This window comes from Bos indicus x Bos taurus, chromosome 2 (genome assembly GCF_003369695.1).
Source record: "Bos indicus x Bos taurus breed Angus x Brahman F1 hybrid chromosome 2, Bos_hybrid_MaternalHap_v2.0, whole genome shotgun sequence".
Lineage (NCBI taxonomy): Eukaryota > Metazoa > Chordata > Mammalia > Artiodactyla > Bovidae > Bos > Bos indicus x Bos taurus.
Window position 1 is genome coordinate 4,838,305 of NC_040077.1, and position 9,328 is coordinate 4,847,632.

Genomic DNA, 9,328 nt, shown 5'->3' on the forward strand with positions numbered 1-9,328 from the left:
CCAGGTATCTGGTATCCAAAACACAGGTGCAAAAATCTTCTGTCTCAAAGTTTGTTCCTCAACACTTCTGAGGGAACGAACGCAGCAGCCACTGTTGGAGACTTGCTCTCGACTTAATGCAGCATAAAATTTTCTCATTTCTTCAGAAACAAATACAGGAATGTCCTTTCTTGCTGCAGTCAGACCATGTGTCTTCCGAGTTAGCAAGCAAATGCGTTTAGAAGGTCTGAGGTGTGCAAGGTCCAAAACTGAAATCTGAGAGGCGGTGTTAGAACTTAAGCGAGGCAGGATTTTTAGAAACTACTCAAATGAAAATCTAAGTGAAGCATATAAAAATTCAGTTCTTTCTATTATTTTCAACTGGTATTTGATGGAGACATCCCCTGGTAAGGACGGGTTAAGGGCTGTTATCTCCAGGTCCAAGATGTCCCAACTACTTAAAGTAGGGCCCCCAAGAGGAGAAAGACACACACTTCTGTGGTCTCTGGAATTCTTTTTTGCCTTTTTTTTTTTTTTAAAGAAATAGTAGCTTCAGTTGCACACCACTGGCTGAAGGTGTTTGCATCCAAATGAGAAACTACCCCTTGTCTCTAGTGGGACAGGCACCAGGTTCCCACAAGTGGCAACTCCTATGTCCTGTAGCACATGGCACCTGACCCTGGAGTGAAGAATAAGCTGGCACAGAGCCCCGATTGCTGGTGTCCAGGCTAGATGGCATTTCGTGGCGTGCCGTTGTGTGTCAACGCTTTCAGGCTGGGGGCACTGGTCTGGTGACTACAGCTCCTGTGAGAAGTCACACCCACCTCAAAAACCTCATGAATAGCTTTTCGGAAACAATGGAAATTATAGTCTATTAAACCTCTTCTTTCAAAACTTTCTTCCCTAAGGATGCAAACCAGTGCCAAAAATTTAGTCACCTCCTTTAAATACAGGACAGTTGTGTTATTCAGCTTGATGATGGCCATGGACTCTTTGTCATAAGCACTTCCACTTCCATCTTCCTTTAGCCCATATATACAAGACACATCAATTACAACATCAATCATGTCACAGCAAAGTTCATATCCACAGGAGAACTGTCTGTTGCAATGTAGATTTTGCTGACAACATCGAAGAGAAAAGCTTTTTCAATGCCTGAATTTGATATAAAGATATTTAATAGGTTTTCCAAGGTCGGTAGCTGTGGGATAAGTTTCTGCACCACCTTACTAAAGGCTTCAAATATTGAATGGTCATAGATACTAGTCAAATAAAAGCTAAGGTGGAGTTTTTCTAGCCCAGCATCTGCAAGGTCATCATTGGCCCTTTGATGAATGTCCCTCTGTGTTTCTATTTTGTGATCATCAGACAGACCATCAACTTTGTGAATAAAAACCTCAAAATTCATGTCTGGGTTAACTTTGTAGGCTTTAGAAACAGTAATGTGAAGTCTTGTTAAAGCCTCCATGTAGTCATCCTGTGCATCAATGACATATACCAACGCTCCTGTTCCCCTGAAGATCATCTCGTAGTCAAAAGTTGGGTCAAAAAAGTCCATTTGCCCAGGAAAATCCCATATTTGGAAATTCACAAAGGAGCTATTAGAAATGTCATCTTTGTAAATCTTGTTGGTACTTTCCAAAAAGAGAATCTCATTGGGTGACATTTTATGAAACACCACCTTCTGGATGGAGGACTTGCCGCTGCGCCGGAGGCCCATGAGCAGAATCCTCGGCTTGGAGCTGTCAGCGCCCCCCGGGCCACAGCCTCCTCCGGCCCCCTCCCCAACCCCGCCGCCCGCGGCTGCCGCCTCCTCTTCCTCCTCCTCCACGCCGTAGCCGAAATCCTTTGGGAACGAATCCGCCGCGCGCCGTAACTGCCGGCGAGGGGCGTCTCCTCCGCCCCGTACTGCAGGGACATGGTGCTGGAGCCGCCGCCGCCCGCTCCCTGACAGGCCAGGCCAGGCCAAGCCAGGCCGCCGCCTCCCCTGTCTCTGCTTTTTAAAGATTAAAGAGACTAGTGGGGTTCTAAATGGTGGAGCATAGTTTCCCTTACTCTTAGGTATCTAGGAGACAAACTTCTAACCAGAAAAAGGACCTGACTCTTAACCTTCCAGTCTCCTTAAGATACTTGCTAAATTTGGAAGGAGCATTGGTGGGCGTAGCAGTGGGGAGAAGACTGAAGAGAAGTTTAAAATTGCCAAAGGGAAAAATAACCTCCTGCATCTTTGGGGTGGACAAGACAGACCTGTCAGGCTGTCAGTCCAAAGCTGAGAATGTCTCCCTAGGAAGTACTTGCAATCTGGTGGGCTCTGATTTTAACTAAAGCTGCCATCCAGCTTCATCACAGCTTAGTTCCTCCTCCTCCTTTTCTTTATTTTATTGAAGTATATTGATTTACAATGTGTTCATTTTTGCTTTTTAGCAAAGTGATCCAGTTAGATAGATACATTCTTTTTCATATTCTTTTCCATTATGGTTTATCACAGGATATTGAATATAGTTCCCTGGGCAATACAACAAGTAGGACCTTGCTGTTTACCCATCCTATAATAATAGTTTGCATCTTCAGCTTAGTTATTGATTGAACTAGAAAGGGAAAAGATTTTTTGATAGGAAAAAACAAATTCTTCAGTTGCTGGTTCCTTTACAAACAGTTTTCAGCATAATTTTAAAAATTATGAGACAGGCAAAGAAACAGGAAATTGTAACCAATGATCAAGAGGGAAAAAGCCAATATATATAGACTTATCAATGATCCAGATGTTGGAATAGATGACAATGTTTTAACGTGATTATAACAACCTAAGATAGAAAAGAATTAATGAAAATTTTTTCAGAGAGATGTAATATGCAAAGAAAATTATACAGATGTTCTAGAATGGAAAACGTTGATATCTGACATTAATAGCTCATTGGATAGCTTTCACAATGGACACAGGAGAAGACAGAATTAATGAGCATGAAGAAAGAATAATAAAATGTACTCAAATCAGCACAGAGGGGGAAAAGGGAGTAGATGAGGAATGGGATGGCAGATAATGACTGCTCATACTAAGTCTATTGTACTAGTTGGTTGTTTAATCATGTGCATGTATAATTTTGGGCTTTTTTTTTAGCATGTGTGACAGCATGTGTAACATGCTTCTGCTTGAGGAAAGATCCTATGGGACCTCAGTGCCCTCACTCTGGCCCTTACATTCATAGTACAAACTGAGCTGGATTTAGAAAAGGCAGAGGAACAGAGATCAAATTGCGAACATCTGTTGGATCATAGAAAAAGCAAGGGAATTCCAGAAAAACATCTACTTCTGCCTCATTGACTACACTAAAACCTTTGTGTGGATCACAACAAATTGGAAAGTTCTTAAAGAGATTAGAATACCAGACCTCCTCACGTGTCTCCTGAGAAACCTGTATGCAGGTCAAGAGACAACAGTTCGAACCAGACATAGAACAACAGATCGGTTCAAAATTGGGAAAGGAGTACATCAAGGCTGTATATTGTCACCCTGCTTATTTATTTAACTTACATGCAGAGTACATCATGAGAAACACTGGACTGGGTGAATCACATGCTGGAATCAAGATTGCCTGGAGAAATATCAACAACCTCAGATATGCAGATGGTACCACTTCTATTGACAGAAAGTGAAGAGGAACTAAAGAGCCTCTTGATGAGGGTGAGAGGAGAGTGAAAAAGTTGACTTAAAACTCAGCATTCAGAAAACTAAGATCATGGCATCCGGTCCCATCACTTCATGGCAAATAGATGGGGAAAAAGTGGAAACATTTTCTTGGGCTCAAAATCACTGAAGACAGTGACTGCAGCCATGAAATTAAAAGACGTTTGCTCCTTGGAAAAAACACTATGACAAACCTAGACAGCATATTAAAAAGCAGAGGCATCACTTTGCCGACAAAGGTCCATATAGCAAAGCTATGGTTTTTCCAGTAGTCATGTATGAATGTGAGAGTTGGACCATAAAGAAGACTGAGTGCTGAACGATGCTTTCAAGTTGTGGTGCTGAAGAAGACTCTTGAGAGTCCCTTGGACTGCAAGGAGATCCAACCAGTCAATTCTAAAGGAAATCAACCCTGATTATTCATTGGAAGGACTGATGCTGACGCTGAAGCTCCAATACTTTGGTCACCTGATGCGAAGAGCCAACTCACTGGAAAAGACCCTGATGCTGGGAAGGATTGAGGGCAGGAGGAGAAGGGGACGACAGAGGATGAGATGGTTGGATGGCATCACCGACTCGATGAACATGAGTCTGAGCAAATTCCAGGATATGGTGAAGAACAAGGAAGCCTAGCATGCTGCAGTCTTTGGGGTTGCAAAGAGTTGGACATGGCTTAATGACTAAACAATAACAAACTGAGCAGGTGCAGGGGAAAGAACACGGGCTACAAACCAGGGGTCCTGGATTTCAGGCTGAGCTCTACCACCAACTTGCAGTGTGATCTGTGTTTTCTTGCCTTTCAAGTGAGGGACAACTGATGACTGCAGTGGCCCAATGGGGTGAAGTGACTGGCCCCCAAACAACACAGGAGCCGTTAGGCTTGTTACAACCCAGTTACTACTATCTAGTTCCAGCTCACGTGCCTTATCTCAGGAGGTCTGTTGTCCCTGTCTCCCACACCTCACTTTGTGATAGAATCAGAACTCCATCTATGGAGACCACACAGCAGGGATGTGTCAACCATCAGGACCCTGCCCTCCCAGGGCTGGTCCCATTTATCTCTAGCCTTTGTATGTAGAGTTCCACCTGCCCTCTGCACCCTTTCCCAGTTCCTTACTCTGCTGAGGTCTCTCCAGGACTGACAGGTCCTGAAAGGTCCTCGCTTGAAGTCAGAAAACTTGGGGGCATATCCTCATTCTCTCCATACTCACTGTGCATTTCGAAAGTAATTTCACTTCTCTGAGCCTCAGTTTCCTAAGATGGGTAAAATGGGAGTGCATATATCTTTTAGAATGGCTAATAGGGGTTAAATCAAACAGTGCATATGAAGGGCCTAGAATAGTCCTTGAGCTTCCCAGGTGGCGCTAGTGGTAAAGAATCCACCTGCCAGTGCAGGAGATGTAAGAGACGCGGTTTTGATCCCTGGGTCCCTGGAGAAGGAGATGGTAACCCCCCAGTATTCTTGCCTGGGCAATCCCAGGAACAGAGGAGGCTGGCGGGCTACAGTCCATAGGGTTGCAAAGTTGGACATGACTGAACACACACACAGAATAGTCCTTGGCCCTTAGCACAGGTCAAGGTGAGCACAGCACTAGAAAGATCCTGCTGTGCTTTCTTTCCCCACATTTGTAATTTAAAATAAAATAATACTAAACCACAAAATAAGTGTAGTAAAATCCGTCAAAATTCTGACTCCTATGACAACTACTTTCAAAGCCTTTTTTTTTCACTTGATAGGGTCTTTTCAAACTCATTTCCCCAACTGATTTAGCACCCTAATCACATGTTTATTTAGCCCCTATATCAAGACTGTAGCCCTGTGGGTGGGGACAAGGTGGGGAACCACCTATCATGGGAGAAATTTCCTGATCAGAGGGTGCTGCCACCTGCCTGCTCCTCCATGTCCAATCCTGTTGATGCCCCATGGAGCCCCCAGCAGGCAGGCAGGCAGGATGGGACTCGGGGCTCCAGTCCCCAAGGGTGGGCTAGGTCTGGCCCAGCACCTGCCTGAGGAGAGCCTGCCAAAAAAGAAGGCTGAGTTGGTTAATGATTGAACCATCCCAAATATTGACAGAGCCCAGGTCCTGCCACTGCCCAACCATAAATGACTCCTCTTTCACCTGCGACCTGGCTCCATGTCACTTGGAGGGAGCGGGGACTTTGGAGCCAGGCACATCCCCAGCTGGACTCCCCCAGTAGGGACAACTTAGGCATCCCCCTCAAGCCTCTTTCCACCTCATCAAAATGGGGAGAGTCAGCAATTCGCCCCTCTGGTTTCTGTGAGATTTCCATCACACAGTCAGCTGTAGTGAAGGTGTTCAGACCGGCCATTGTCACCCTGACCTATAGTCTATTCCAGGACAGCCCTGGAGCCCATCTCACTGCCCAGCCTCCCTTGGCCTCCTCTGAGACTTGGCCTGCCTGTTCCTGGAACTTTGCCTACCAGTTCCTGCCACCACTCACCACCTCCTCCCAGGTCATTCTGGTCCTCTTGGCTCAGTTTAGTTAGCAGTTTCCCATCTGTCCTTCCAAGTGAGTCTGGGAAGAGGGCTCCTCAGGAGGCAGTGCCCCAACCCCTCACCCCAGCAGCCCCAGCATGGGGCTCTCTGCATGGCCAGCTTCCACTGGAAAATTGAACTTTTCTGCTTTCATTGATCTCTGTGTCTGTTTTCATGCCAAAACTGTATAGTTAAAAATTAGGAAGTATGATGCCTCCAGCTTTGTTTTTCTTTCTCAAGATTGCTTTGATTTTGGGGGGTTCTTTTGTTGTTCCATATGAATTTTAGGAGGTTTTTCTTTTCTATTTCTGTGAAAAACATCTGTGAAAGATTTCTGTGAAATTCCTATTGGAATTTTGATAGGAGTTTCACTGTGATAGGAATCTGTAGATTGCTTTGAGTAGTATGAACATTTTAACAATATTAATTCTTCTAATCCATGAGCTAGCTCAGAGTATCTTTTCATTTACTTGTGTCTTCTTTAATTTCTTTCATCAATGTCTTATAGTTTTCAGTGTATAGGTCTTTCACCTCCTGTGCTGTGCTTAGTCGCTCAGTTGTGTCTGACTCTTTGAGACCCCATGGACAGTAGCCTGTCAGGAACCTCTGTCAATGGGGATTCTCCAGGCAGGAATACTGGAGTGGGTTGCCATGCCCTCCTCCAGGGGATCTTCCCAACCCAGGGATCAAACCCAGGTCTCCTGCATTGCAGGCAGATTCTTTACTGTCTGAGCCACCAGGGAAGCCTTCTGGGTTAAATTTATTCCTAAGAAATACTCTTTTGATATACTGTGAATAGGATGGTTTTCTTAATTTCTCTTTCTGATAGTTTAACATAGTGTATATAATTGCAACAGGCAACTATGTTAATTTTCTAGTCTGCAACTTTATTGAATTTGTTGATTAGTTCTAAAAATTTTATTTGGTAACGTCTTTAAAGTTTTCTATGTACAATATCATGTCATCTGCAAATAGTAATGGTTTTAATTTTTCCTTTCCAATTTAGATACACTTTGTTTCTTTCTCTTGTCTAATTGCTCTGACTAGGACTTCCAATACTATGTTGAATAGAAGTGATGAGAGTGGGCATCCTTGTGTTGCTCCAAGTCTGAACAAAAAGCTTTCATATTTTCACCCAAGTATGACATTAGCTGCAGACTTGTTACATGTGACCTTTATTATGTTGAAGCACACTTCTCCTATATCCACTTTGTTGAGAGTTTTTATAATAACTAGATATCAAATTTTGTCAAATGCTTTCTCTGCATCTATTAAGATAATCATTTATCCTTCATTTTGTTAAAACATTGGTTTGTAGATGTTAAACCATTCTTACAACCTAGTATTAAATCCCACTTGATAATGGTGTATGCTCCTTTTAATGTATTACTGAATTCAGTTTGCTAATATTTTGTTGAAGGTTTTGGATCTGTGTTCATCAAGGGTATTTGTCTGTAATTGTCTTCTCCTGTGGTGTCATTGACTGGTTTTGGTATTAGGATAATGCTGACCTCATGCAATGAGTTTGGAAGTGTTCTCTTCAGTCTTTCAGATGAATTTCAGACGGATTGTTATTCACTTGTCTTTGAGTGTTTGATAGAGATAACTTAAAAGTCATCTAGTCTTGGACTTTTCTTTGTTGGGTGAGTGTTGATTACGATTCAATCTCCTTACTAGTAATTAGCCTGTTCATATTTTCTATTAATATTTCTTCATCAGTCAGTCTTAGTAGTTTATATGTTTCTAGGAATTAATTGACTTCTATGAGTTGTCCTATTTCTTATTGAATAACTGTTCACAGTAGTGTGTTATGTCCCTTTGTATTTTTATAGTAGCAGTTGTAACATCTTTTCTTTAATTTATAATTTTATTTATTTGTGTCCTCTCTCTTCTTGGGCAGTCTACTTAACAGTCTGTCAAATTATTTTTTAAAAAACCAGCTTTTACGGTTCTTTGAGAAGATAAATGAATAGACAAACCATTAGCCAGACTCATCAAGAAAAAAAGGGAGAAAAATCAAATCAACAAAGTTAGAAATGAAAATGGAGAAATCACAACAGACAACACAGAAATACAAAGGTTCATAAGAGACTATGATCAGCAACGATATGACAATAAAATGGACAACTTGGAAGAAACGGGCAAATTCTTAGAACAGTATAACCTTCCAAAACTGAACCAGGAAAAATAGAAAATCTTAACAAACCCATCAAAGCACAAAAATCGAAACTGTAATAAAAAATCTTCCAATAAACAAAAGCTGAGGGCCAGATGGCTTCACAGTTGAATTCTACCAAAAATTTAGAGAAGAGCTAACCACTATCCTGTGAAAGTGCTGCACTCAATATGCCAGCAAATTTGGAAAACTCAGCAGTGGCCACCGGACTGGAAAAGGTCAGTTTTCATTCCAATCCCAAAGAAAGACAATGCCAAAGAATGCTCAAACTACCGCACAATTGCACTCATCTCACATGCTAGTAAAGTAATGCTCAAAATTCTCCAAGCCAGGCTTCACCAGTATGTGAACCATGAACTTCCTGATGTTCAAGCTGGTTTTGGAAAAGGCAGAGGAACCAGAGATCAAATTGCCAACATCTGCTGGATCATCGAAAAAGCAAGAGAGTTCCAGAAAAACATCTATTTCTGCTTTATTGACTATGCCAAAGCCTTTGACTGTGTGGATCACAATAAACTGTGGAAAATTCTGAAAGAGATGGGAATACCAGACCACCTGATCTGCCTCTTGAGAAATCTGTATGCACGTCAGGAAGCAACAGTTAGAACTGGACATGGAACAACAGACTGGTTCCAAATAGGAAAAGGAGCACGTCAAGGCTGTATATGGTCACCCTGTTTATTTAACTTCTATGCAGAGTACATCATGAGAGACGCTGGACTGGAAGAAACATAAGCTGGAATCAAGATTGCCGGGAGAAATATCAATAACCTCAGATATGCAGATGACACCACCCTTATGGCAGAAAGTGAAGAGGAACTCAAAAGCCTCTTGATGAAAGTGAAAGAGGAGAGTGAAAAAGTTGGCTTAAAGCTCAACATTCAGAAAACGAAGATCATGGCATCTGGTCCCATCACTTCATGGGAAATAGATGGGGAAACAGTGGGAACAGTGTCAGACTTTATTTTTCTGGGCTCCAAAATCACTGCA

At 42.5% G+C, this 9,328-nt stretch overlaps 1 pseudogene; it reads right to left on the reverse strand.

The window, feature by feature from the left end:
* Positions 1–490: 490 nt before the first annotated feature.
* On the reverse strand, positions 491–1,961 carry LOC113901041 (annotated as a pseudogene).
* Positions 1,962–9,328: the final 7,367 nt, after the last annotated feature.